Source organism: Nycticebus coucang, chromosome 3 (genome assembly GCF_027406575.1).
Source record: "Nycticebus coucang isolate mNycCou1 chromosome 3, mNycCou1.pri, whole genome shotgun sequence".
NCBI classification, from domain to species: domain Eukaryota; kingdom Metazoa; phylum Chordata; class Mammalia; order Primates; family Lorisidae; genus Nycticebus; species Nycticebus coucang.
Window position 1 is genome coordinate 45,186,189 of NC_069782.1, and position 13,368 is coordinate 45,199,556.

The 13,368-nt window shown below is 38.1% G+C and overlaps 1 long non-coding RNA gene across 1 annotated transcript in view; it reads right to left on the reverse strand.

The window, feature by feature from the left end:
* LOC128581878 (uncharacterized) overlaps positions 1-13,368 on the reverse strand; it is a 112,659-nt gene that overhangs the window by 59,840 nt on the left and 39,451 nt on the right. Inside the window, exon 2 of the long non-coding RNA XR_008378934.1 lies at positions 3,438-3,564. This is a non-coding gene — a long non-coding RNA (uncharacterized LOC128581878). The remainder of the gene's footprint in view (positions 1-3,437; positions 3,565-13,368) is intronic.

Sequence of the window (13,368 nt, forward strand, 5' to 3'; positions counted from 1 at the left end):
CACATGGTTCCCTAGCGCCGCTCCCCCCCAACTCTACCACTTCTTCCCTGAGGCAAGGAACACAAAATGCTTAGCTGGTTTAGTGGGATAATGGCCAAGGAATAAGAAGTACAGGAAACAAATAATATGACTTGAACATATTATTCCACTCTACAAGTGACTAAGCAATTGTGACATGATGTCAGAAACAAGAGAGGTAAGCACAGAGCCCTGCGTTCATACAAATGCAGGTCAGGTAATCCAGTCAGAGGGAACCAAGAAAGGCTTCAGGGAAAGAGCATTTCATGTCAAAACTTGACACTGTCAGGATAAAATATGAGTTCATAACAAAGGGTGTGTGTGTGTGTGTGTGTGTGTTCTGAAGACTTTTGAAGTCAGCTTATTTACTTTTGATTTGGGGAGATTCAAAATACAAATGAAAGAAAAGAGTAAAATGAACCCTCATCACCAAGCTCTTCACCAAATTGCATTAACTGACTCATGGCCAATCTTATTTCATTTAAACACTGTCTTCCAGCCGGGTACGTTGGCTCAAGCCTGTAATCTTAGCACTCTGGAAGGCCGAGGCAGGCAGATGCTTGAGCTCAGGAGTTTGAGACCAGCCTGAGGAATAGCAAGACCCTGTCTCTCCTAAAATAGGAAAACTAAGGTGAGAGGATCACTTGAGCCCAAGAACTTGAGGTTTCTGTGAGCTATAATGTCATAGCACTGTAGTCAGGGTGCCAGAGTTGAGACTTTGTCTCAAAAAAAAAAATAATAATAATAATAATAAAGCACTGTCTTCCCAGGACCAAATTATTTTGAAGCAAATTCCAGACTTCTTCTCTCTTCATTCATAGATATTAAAGTATATATTTCTAAATGGTGAGAATTATTATTATTTTTTTTAGAAACAGAGTCTCACTTTGTGTCCTAGGTAGAGTGCCATGGTGTCTAGCTGACAGCAACCTCAAACTCTTGGGGTCAAGAGATCCTTCTGCCTCAGCCTTCTAAGTAGTTGGGACTATAGTTACCTACCATGATGTCCAGATAATTTTTCTATTTTTAGTAGAGACAGGGTCTGGATCTTGCTCAGTCTGGTCTCAAATTCCAGAGCTTAATCAATACACCTGCCTTGGCCTTCTAAAGTGCTAGGATTATAGGCGTGAGCCATCTCGGTCAGACTAAATGGTGAGAACATTAAAAATATAATCTTAATACTATCATACTCATAAAACAGATAAGTCATAACTCATAAAAATAGATAATTCATTAAATAGGCCATCAGTCAACATTTAGAGTTCCATATTTGTATAATTTTTTTTCAGTTACAGTGGGCTTCCAATCAGATTCCAAATAATGAAGTTCACATACTGGTTTTGTTTGATATTTATTGTAAGTCTCTTCTCATCTACAGGTTTCCTCCTCTTCTTTCCTTGCAATTTATTTGTCAAAGAGACCAGATTATTTGCCCTATAGAGTTCCTCATATTAGGGACTTTGCTAATAACACTTCTCTGGTGCTTTTTTATATATTCCTCTTTCCCTTTTAGTCACTATTAGCCAGCAGTTACATCTAGAAACTTGATATACCTTTGATCTTTTTTGACAAAAATATATATAAATGGTATTGATATGACTTCCACTAGGAGTCACATTGTTTCTGTTGTTCCTCTGTGATGTTAGCAGACATTGAAAATGATGGCCTTGACTTGTCTCTTTGTCAGGGCGTTATATTTGTATTTTAGAGGCTTATGACAAATTTCACAAGAACAATTTCTATTCTGTGATTTTTTTTCAGGGGGAGAGCAACTTTTCTCTTTGCCATACATTACCTAACACTCTGGGACTGGAGTCAATAGAGCAAGGAAGAGATACCAGCTGGTCTAAAATGGAGCTTTGTAATGTTTCTAAGTGTACCAACAATTCTTGGTTAACGATGAAAACTGATGGTTAACTTGAGAACAGAGAGATTTAATAGTAGGTTCCAGGCAGGGCACTATTAGTCCTAGCACTCTGAGAGGCCAAGGCAGGTGGATCACTTGAGCTCAGTTTGAGATCAACCTGAACAAGAGCAAGACCCCATATCTATTTAAAAAACAGACAAACTAGCCAGGTGTGGTGGTGCAGGCCTGTAGTCCCAGCCACTGGGAGGCGGAGGCAAGAGGATTGCTTGCACCCAGGAGTTTGAAGTTGCTGTGAGCGACTGATGATGTCATGGCACTCTAACTTAGGCAACAGAGTGAGACTGTTGCAAAAAATAATAAAAATTAAAAAAATAAAATAATAAAATTAAAGTCGGTTCCAGAGTAGCTCTACTATGAAACAGAGAATTCTGGAATCCTAATGCGATTGCCTTTGTGCTCACTGTTCAACCACATTTCCTTAGTTTTACTAAATAAGAATAAAAATTCATTCTAGTTCTATCAATTCTCATTTCCTTTCCTATATTGACAGATTTTCCACATCATCAGTTGAAATACTCCTTGTCAGAAATAAAAACCTATTGGATTCATTTGTAGACAGTCAAGAATAAAAAATTATTGAACATGAAAACTGAAGACTGCACTATGAAACACAGGAAGTCTGTCTGTGTGTGTCCTTGCTCAGGACATCTGTAAGCCGTTAGGTGTGGCAATCATTCTTTTCCTTTATGCATCAATTGCTAAGCCACCTGTTAAGGATTCAGTACTACTCACTTGATAATACAGACTGAGAATATACACTAAAAGAATTGCTCCCCAAACTCTCCCTTTGTTAAAATAAGGCTTTGGCTAGGTTCCATTCTTGTCTAACATGCAGTAATGAAAAGCAACATTTGTATCATAGGTCCAAACCAAGTGCCACAAAAGGAAAAGATTTCCTTTTCATATATACCTAATTGAAGGCAAAAATCCAATTATGATAATGACCATAATTTGTAATCATCCAAGGAATATTAAGGTGCATGTTGGGGGATGGTGAGGTGAGAACTGTGCAAGAGCAGATTTGCCAGTCGAAAATATGAACACCATATGGGAGCTCAAATTCACAGCTTGGCATTGCACTTACAAACCACCCATGAACTCACAATGTGTCACACTTCAAAGAAGCCTAGCTTCTTTTCAAATGCAATCGTTAACACTTTCAATCACCTTTGATGTCATTTCTGTCTCAGATTCTTGGATGGCTTCTGAATATGCTTAATTATTTTACAATGCAAATCATTACAGTTTTTTATTTCAGAAGTGGGCACAGAAGATAGCACCAACTGTGATTGCTAACTACTTCTTTATTTATATCCTGCCTTATACTTGAAGAATTTTAAATCTTCCAAAGGTACGTAAAATATGGTAAATAAATTAGAAATACGTGAGAAAAAAGGAAACATAGAGAAAACAACAAAGATAAAAAACCGAACGCAGGAATGAAGCTAGCCCACAAAGGGCACATCTATATCCCAAGAAGGAGGATTCTTACCACACACAAAGGATTCTTCTAAGAGTCAAGGACATCGCAGAGTGAGGCCTAGTGGGATTGGCTTCATGCAAACACCATTGCTTGGTTCTTCATCTTGTGTATACTTTCTCCCAGCCTTTTATCAGTTCTATAATTTAAAAATGTTTAGGTTAAAAACAAATAACTTCTTAATCAACAAAGAGTCATAATTTTGCCTATTTCAGAATCAAGTTCTCCAGATGTCTTTAGAAATAGTTTACCTAATCCTACAGCTAATATTAATGCAACCATCATAAAAGGCAATAGGAGGTTCTTTGAACGTTTCTAAGCCTTTTGAAGAGTTTCCAAAAATCCACGTGTGGGTCATTTAAGCTAATTTTTCCCTAATTTTGGCATGGAAAATCCTCTACATTGCATTCTGACTTCCAGACAGTCCTATAAAGAATACTACCTCAGGCCTTCTATGCCCTCAGCAGCCAAAAAGTTATTCATCCATCCATCTACCCACTGTTTTTTCATAAATTCATTAATTTAACAGATACTGATTGAGTACTCTCTATGTTCTAGAAGTGCATTAGGCACAGTAAGGGAGGACTTGACGAGATACATTCATGTTCTGTCTTTGAGGAGTAAGGTCAATATGAGGCCCAATCCCAATTTCTTTCTCTCTCAGCTTGGCATGGCCGTTTGGAATAGTCCAAGCCAATGAGATGTAAGAAAAAACTCATCTTAGGTCTCTGGAGAAGTTCCCTTGATGCTATGAAAATCCTAACCAGAGCAGAGACTTTGCCTCTGTGGAGAATTAGCTGCTTTCTATCAACCTGACATTTTGTATCTAAGAAAAACAATCTTTGTTTTAGCCATTATGAGTCCAATTTTCTGTTATTTGCAGCCTAAAGCATTTCACACTAAAACTTACCATCTATTTGAAAAATTTAGACAAGATAGTTATAAAACACAAGACAAAGAGGGAGAAAATGTTACTGGTTTTCAAAAAATCATTTCTATAGGCAATGATGAAGGAAGAGACAGGTGAAAGAAAAAAGAGGGGGTAAAAATTTGGCAATATTTTTGCTGCTGTATGTATTTGCTGAAGAAGAAAAATTGCTTTGGAGATAAATGAGGCAATGTCTCCTTATCAAAGCTCAGACAAAAAAGCTGCCATCTTGCAGGACTGGAAAATGGCAGGAGAGTTGGGACGTTAGAGAAAGAGAACAGTATTTTTGAACAGAGGTTGTGGTAGATGTCCTGTGAACCAGAATGTGGAGGGAAAGAATTTTTAGGAAGCTTTGATAAATGTCTAATAATGAATTGCTCCTTCCTTTCTCTTTTAGACACTTAAATAATGATTTGTATTAGTTCACAGGCTTTTAAAAGTGCATGTATGCTTTTATTGAATGAAATCATGTACAAACCAGAAAATTTTGGCAACTTCAGGTGTACTAAGAATAATTAAGTTACACATATGCATAACTGTATTTTATTATCACATCAATCCTATGGAAAACCTATTATCTTTTTATTTAAGTGAGGAACTGAGGCCCACATGACTAAGATATTTATATGCTGTTGGAGCTTTACCTTTAGAAAGCTGCATAATGAATGTTGAATAGGTTGGCCCATTTCCAAAATACTTTCTCTTTCTATTATGCTATGATGGTATGTGGAGCTCACTGGGGAAAGGGAGGGTTCAAACAGGACTTAGAGGAAAAAAAAAACATCACTAGACAGGAATTTCCATGAAATTCCATAAGATAAATAACCAAAAGCTGAAAGGAAGGTTCGCTGCTCTGTAAAAGGAAGTAAAAAAAACACCCTACTGACCAGCTGGGTGACCTTGGGAATGTACCTCCCATGTCAGTGTATTAGTTTTCTCATCTGTAAGACAAGTAACTATGAGAATTCACTGAGTACTATATGTTAAGTATTATACTGGGGGATGCAAAAATATGTGTACACATTTTAAGAGATGTTATCTATGTATTACTTTTTGAAGTTGAATTGCAACATGTAACATGATATTTGTGCAAAAGATGGTAATCAAATGAATGCTAGCATCACCCTGAGACAGGCAGAACGGGCAAAGAAAATTGTGGGAGCACGGTTGTTGTTTAAGGAGCACAAGACCCTTTTGAAGCGGTATTTGAAAGTTGGGAACACTGTGGAAGTATGACAACAATGGAGGCGGGAATCTGCTACAGAACCTCCAACAACCCAACAACTGCATGCATTCATGGTGAGCCCCACACTCATGGTGCTGTGTGTGATGTGCACAGGGAGGATCTGGAAAGCTTGCAGGCAACAAGTCCTGTCTCTTCTGCTGTGGTGTTGGAACAGTCTACATGCTCACCAGAGTCTACCAAACAGTGTGAGACAGGATTCAGCAGAACAAGCATAGGATGAATTCTTAAAATAGCAGTGTGGGAAGTTTGTGTCCCAGAATTATTCCATACACTGAGACATGAGAGCTTACATCACCAAGAATTTTACAGGACAATGGTAGGACGAAGAGATGCAGTTGAGTTTCCCCCACGTTCTCCTGACTTAACTCCCCTTGATTTCCACCTATGGGGGACCTTAAAGGGTGTAGCTACACGGGTGGTGCTTAAGGAATAACTGAAACAGCATGCACAGCAATACAGGTGCACTCTTTGGTCGATGTGCTCAAGCAGTAGTTTGCCCTAATCAGAAGTGTCTGGACACTGATGGTGACCACTTTGATCACCTCTTGTAATTGCAGAAGTCAAATGTGATTTGTATTCATCTTTTGTTAACAGTGCATATATTGAGTATTATAATTTTAATACAGTTATTCCTTTCCCTCTGTTCTCAGCAACAGTGACTAGCATATTGTAAATTTCAAAACTGTTAACAACTGCTATCATCGTGATTATTCAATTATTTCTCTTTTCCAGCCCCAATCAATTGTTAACTTATGAGTGAGGATTCATTGATGCGTTCCTCTTCTGTTCTTTGAGAAGATTGGCTCCAAATAGATCACAAAAGGAACAAGAGGTGCCTACAGGCAACAGAAAAATGTAATCCTAGAACAGTCTGCAACATGAGTGATCTTGGACCATCACCAAGGTCAGCAGGATTTCACTCCACGGCCAATAAATAACACTGACGCCACTCTTACATGGAGCGTGGCTTCCAGAGTGCCAAAACAACCAGTCTTTTATGACTGAGAGGAAAGTCGTCATACACGGGGGACTGAGAGCAAAACCGTAAGGTCACAAAGGAAGGAGCCTCCTACTCTCTAAGAAAGATGAAATCAGATCCTTGTTCTTTTACTTGATGTTTAAAACACACTGAGTGAACTCAATCTTTTAAAAAGCATATGGACAAGCCATTTTTTTTTTGTATGCTGCTCCATCTGAAATAAGCTTTTTCCTAAAAATGTCTAAGTTGGATTTCCTAAAAATATCTCACTTTTTTTTTCTTCCTATCAGTGTCTGAACTGGCAACAGTTTTAAGTAACTCCTTTGTTGGAACCTTAGGAATTGATTCTGGAAACTTTCATATAGTTGTAAATGGCTTCAAGACTCTTGAGTAACTAGGCCAAAAATGTCCAGTAAGGCAAGCAAAGAGGACAAGGAGGGTGAGCTGTTGAAGGCAGGTACGTGGCTTCACCTCAACCAGGCTGGAGCCCTTATAATGGCTTAAGCCTAAGAGAAAATACTCAGGTAAGTGAAATATGAGACACTAAGACATTTTGCAGAAGGAGATCTCTGAGAATAAGAATGGATGGTTTGACAGAAGGACTCTGGGTTCCAAGTAGGGTTTGGGAGTAGCAGACCATCCAGTGATGGGAAAAGTAGGAAGAGGCCAGTCAAGCTGTGTGGACTTTAATCTGTTCTACATCTGGTCTTCCAGCTTGCTTGCTTTCTCTTTGTTTCAGTCTCTGAGTCTGGGACCTGAAACCCAAGACTGAGTGAAGACAGCAATTTATTAACGTTGAGGTACTTTAGGTTTCAGACACATCATTTCAGGGACTAGCATGGTCAAAGTGAAATGGTCCAGACCAGATAAGTCAGCTGACTCTTCACTTAGATGCCACCAGCACAGTGAGACAAAGACCAGAAGTGCCACCCTCAGGCTGTGAGGCCAACAGAAAATTGGGAAAACTAACTGGAGAGGAAAGAGACAGGGAAGACGGAGAAGAATGGTGGAAACAAACTGCAGTGGACAATGGCAGCTGCACAACTGCTGTCAGACATTCTCCCAGTGCTGTGAGTTGAGGTCAGGTCTACTCTACAGCTGGAAGATGGCAGCCTACCCTTCCACCAGTCCTATGTCGTCCTTGATAAAAAGCACCAACAGACAGAACATCAAATACTCCCACATTCTCAGCTTAGGAAAGTGGTACATGTGCTCTCCCCTCATGCTATCAATCTCCCTAAATAATGCATAACAATTGTTATTTCCTTAATATTTTACAGTTCACAGAATAATAAGATTTCATGGTAAAAGTTCTGGAGTCAGAAAGCCTGAGATCTAATCTGACCTCTTACTGGTTGAGTGACTCGGGGCAAGTTCATTCATTCATTGAGCAGATTATTTACTGCCCATCATGTGCAAAGGACAGCAATGACTAAAACAGAATTCTCTCTGTATCATGGAGCTTATGTGCTACGGGAGGAGATAGACAATCCACTAATAAGTAGGCTTATGTATATTAGACTATAATAGATGCTCAGGGAAAAAAAGGATATAAAGCAGAAAAGGGAGATATGAAGTGTTGAAGGTGTGAGGCTGCAACTTTAGATAAGATGAACAGCAAAGGCTCACCAAATAGATGATTTTTGAGAAAGGGCTGAAAAGGAAGAAATCAGGAAGATACTTGGGGAAAGAGCCTTCAGTGAAGGGAGCTGTGTAAAGAGAAAGGTGGTATCCAAGGAGGTCACTGTAACTGACAGGAGCAAATGAGGGAGTAAGATAAAGGCTGGAGAAGCAACCCAATCATGAGGACCTTGTAGAACACAGGGTGGATTTTGACTTTTATTCTGGTTGAGATGGGAGATTTTAACCAGAGGAGTAACAAAATCTGACTTAAGTTTCAACAGGATCATTTGGCCTGTTGTGTTAAGAATAAACCAAACAGAGAGAGGATGGAAATAAGGAGACCAGTCAGGAATTTATTGCAATAATCTAGGCAGGAGATATGATGGCTTATGTTAGTGAATATCTCTGTATATTTTTTACTGATCTATAAAATGGGTATTGTAATGTTCATTGACCTGGGTAGGCAGTGTGATTTTGCATTAATAGATGTAAAGTCCTCAGAACAGACCCTAACATATAGCAGACACTGAAATATCAGCCAACAAGGTCCTCAGCAAACCCTGGGCCACAGAACAAGTAAGTTTGTTGAATGGAAAAACACGAGAGAGGTTCAGAGCATAGAGTGACTCTTCCAAGCAAGCCCATACAGGGAGCTCATGAGACACCTCAAGAAACAGGTAAAAGAAAAACACAGAAAGGAGACAAAACATGAGGGCATGTAGGAAAATCAAAAGAAGAAGAAAAGGATAGAAAAAGGAGATTAAATCCTAGTAAATTTTACCTTCTTCAAAATCCTGTTCAGGATTGGTCCTGCCTTTCCTTGCACTATCTATAATCTCCTTTTGGTTTTGACCTTCTTCAAGTTTTCTGTATTTCTCTTTAGCAGCAATAAAATGTAGCCAGCCAATAACATTGAAAACCCATTACGGGGGGCAAAAAAAAAAAAAGGTAAGAGAGAGACAGAGAAGGAAGTATACCTAAAATTGAGGTCAACTGAAGAACAAGATCATTGTAATCAGGGGCCAGTTAAGAATGTAGCATGATTTATCCTTGAAATAAGTTATTCATTCTAATTTTTTACCGTAAACAGGAGAAATTCTTTTTCTTTCAAATCCCCATTTCCTCAAAGGAAATATATCTATGTTGTTTTTTTTCTCGTGTATTTGTTGTGGAAAAAAAAATCTAGACTCACAAAAAAATATTCTTAACATAAATGGACCTTCCTTGTGAAATATCACAGCTTTGTTATCTCTGTCAGCACCCACAGAATAGTGCCTTCACCCACCTTCCTGTTCATCAGAAAGCTGAATGCATGCTTATATTCATTAACAAAGGCAATCTTGGCTTAATTAGCATGCAAATTTGTATGTCCTTTCTTGTAGAGATCAGCCCTCAGAAATTAATAAAAATGTATTCTGATTTATGCAAATCACTATAATCGGATTTGACACTAATTTTATGTGTATTAAGTTTCTATTTAGAAAATTAAGAGAACGTGGCCAGGCCAGAGCACAGAAATAAATCCAAGCCAGACAACAAAATCCCCTAAAAAAAACTGTAGTGTTGGAGACGAAGGACTGCACACAGGGACAAGACCTTTTTTAATCTGATAGAATAGGAAGTTAACAAGGCCAATTTCAAGTTATTTCATTTCTTATCCAGTTGAATTAAATCTGAAAGAGTCATACACTTGGGTGCTGTAACAATGTCAGGATGAGCCAAGTGGCAAAGCCAGCATTGGTGGGTAGGCAAGTTCATTTTTACTGCACTGAGAAAATTAAAAAAGGAACAGCCCTCCAAGAATGGTGACACCTACAGGACTATAAAAATCATAGTAACTGACATTTAATCCTTTTGCTTTCATCTTTAATGGATTGTTAGATAATATCCTCTAATCTTTACTCATAAAGCAGCGGTCTTTTTTTTTTTTAATAATTTGCTTTGGTAATTTGGGGATTTGGGCTGGAAGCCCCTAACATCCAGCCAAATTTTAATTTTGGTAACACAGCATGGTTCCCCAAAGACCTGGCCTCTCAGCAGACACATCTGCTCACCTAATTGACAATGCAGGAGAGAGTTGGTGTAATTTGTTTTCTTTGGACTACATCAAAAATCTATAAAACATTCACAACCACATGGCATTAGGGATAGTAACTCTGGTGAGAATTTGTGATTTTTAAGTGATAGATTGCCTATTTCCATGGTACTTACAGTATAGTAATATCTGTACATTGGAAAGACTTTTCTGTATAGTACTTGTCTGCAAAATCACATCTATCCTACAGGCGAGCCTCTATGAGAGTAAGTTAGAATGGGCAGTAACAGAGGAGAGATACACTAAATACATTTTGTTTGTTGAACTAGGTAATGCACATCATCACTCTATGCCTTGTTTTCAAAGAATATCAAGAATCTAATTACTATCAAGGGGAAAAATGCTCTCCTTTACTTTTCCTCCTGACCAGTAAGTTTGTATGAACTCAACAGCCTATTCTACCAAGTTTGAGAAATAATTAAATTTAGTTAAGCGATGTTTACATTATTTGCACGTTTAAATGTTGACTCTTTGATCTTCTGTTAATAGTATATGTTTTATATCATAAAAACCAGAATGAACACAATTTAAATGGAGCTTGAGTCACATAAAGCATATAACTGGGAAAACTTACATCGCTGAATTGTAATGAAGAAAACCAAGAAAGTTATTTCAAACAAGTCTAATCTATTTTCCCCAGGGTTGTCCACTGAAAAGCTTCCACAGGTGTCATTCACCTCAGTAGCTCTGAGAATGGCACCCTGGAGTTGCAATCCTCTGAGGTGGCTCTAATTTCTCCCAATCTACTACTGACTGCAGACTTCATGAACCGATTCCTGAGTGTCTACTCCACATTCTGCAAAGCAAATTTCCAGTCAGGGACTCCCTGCTGTTATAAAGTCAAATCAGAAATTTGTTCCCTTTTGCCAGACATTGTATCCTCTATCACAGAGTTCTCAAAGCAAATTCCCTGCTATGTATGCAATATAACAATTGTGAGCAATCTAAGGGCTCAATACAATTGCTCTGTAAATAACAATGTCATTTTTCACAGAAACAGAAAAAACAATTCTAAAATTTGTGTACAACCCAAAGAGAACCCAGATAACCAAAGTAATCTTCTGCAAAAAGAACAAAGAACAAAGCTGGAAGCATCACACTACCTGACTTCAATACATATTATAAGGCTACAGTAACCAAAACAGCATTCAGCATGGTATTTGTATAAAAGCAAACACATAGATCAATAGAATAGAATATAGAATCCAGAAATGAATACTCATTTCTACAGAACTAACTTTGAACAAAGGCACCAAGATCATACACTGGGGAAAGGACACTTCAATTAATGGTGCTAGAAAAACTGAATATCTGTATGTAAGAGAATGAGAGTGGACTCCTATCTCTCGTCATATAAAAAAATCAGCTCAATTCGGACTAAAATCTTACTATAAAACTACTTAAAGAAAACAGAGGGAAAACACTTTAGGAGATTGGTTTAAGCAAAGATTTTATGGCTAAGACTTCAACAGCACAGACAACAAGAAAAAAAAATTAAAAAATGAAACTATTTATTAAACTAAAAGTAAAAATAGCAATAAACAGTGAAGAAACAAGCTATTGAATGGAAGAAATATTTGTAACATATTTATCTTTCAAGGGACTCTTACACAAGAATCTCAAACAACTCAACTGTAAAAAACAAACAATTTCATTTAGAAGTGGGCAAAGAACATGAAAGAAGATATACAAGCAACCAACAGACATATGAAAAAATGTTCAATCAGCCAGCCTGTGCCTCTTCAGTGGTGAATTCAATCCACTGACACTTATTTTTTTTTGTATTGTTAAATCATAGCTGTATACATTAGTGCAATCAAGGGGTACAATGTACTGGTTTCATATACAATCTGAAATATTCTCATCAAACTGTTCAACGTAGCCTTCATGGCATTTTCTTAGTTATTGTATGTAGACATTTGTATTCTACCTTTAATAAGTTTTGCCTGTACCCATTCTAAGATGCACCATAGGTGTGGCCCCACCCATTACCCTCCCTCCACCCTAACATCCCGCCTACCTTCCCCTTCCTTGGCCCTTTCCCCATAGTCTTGTGCTATAGTTGGGTTATAGCCTTCATGTGAAAGCTATAATTTAGCTTCATACTAGGGCTGAGTACATTGGATACTTTTTCTTCCATTCCTGAGATACTTTGCTAAGAAGAATATGTTCCAGCTCCATCCATGTAAACATGAAAGAGGTAAAGTCTCCATCTTTCTTTAAGGCTGCATAATATTTCATGGTATACATGTCCCACAATTTGGTAGTCCATTCGTGGGTTGATGGGCACTTGGGCTTCCATAACTTAGCAATTGTGAATTGGGCTGCAATAAACATTCTGGTACAGATGTCTTTGTTATATTGTCATTTTTGGTCTTCTGGGTATAAGCCTAGTAAAGAAATTATGGGATCGAATGGCAGGTCTATTTTTAGGTCCCTAAGTATTATCCAAACATCCTTCCAGAAGGAACGTATTAGTGTGCATTCCCACCAGCAGTGTAGAAGTGTGCCCTTTCCTCCACATCCACGCCAACATCTCTGGTTTTGGGATTTTGTTATGTGGGCTACTCTTACTGGGGTTAGGTAATATCTCAAAGTAGTTTTGATTTGCATTTCTCTGATGATTAAGGCTGATGAGCTTTTTTTCATGTGTCTGTAGATCATGTGTCTGTCTTCTTTAGAGAAGTTTCTCTTCAAGTCCTTTGCCCACCCTAACATGGGATCACTCAATCTTTTCTTGCTAATACGTTTGCGTTCTCTATGGATTCTGGTTATTAAATCTTTATCGGAGGTATAACCTGCAAATATTTTCTCCCATTCTGAGGGCTGTCAGCTTGCTTTACTTACTATGTTCCTAGCTGTGCAGAAGCTTTTTAGTTTGATCAGGTCCCAGTAATGTATTTTTCATACTGCTTCAGTTGCCTGGGGAGTTCTCCTCATAAAATATTCACCCAGGCCGATTCCTTCAAGAGTTTTCCCTGCACTTTCTTCAAGTATTTTTATAGTTTCATGTCTTAAGTTTAAATCTTTTATCCAGTGAGAGTCTATCTTAGTTAATGGTGAACAGTGTGG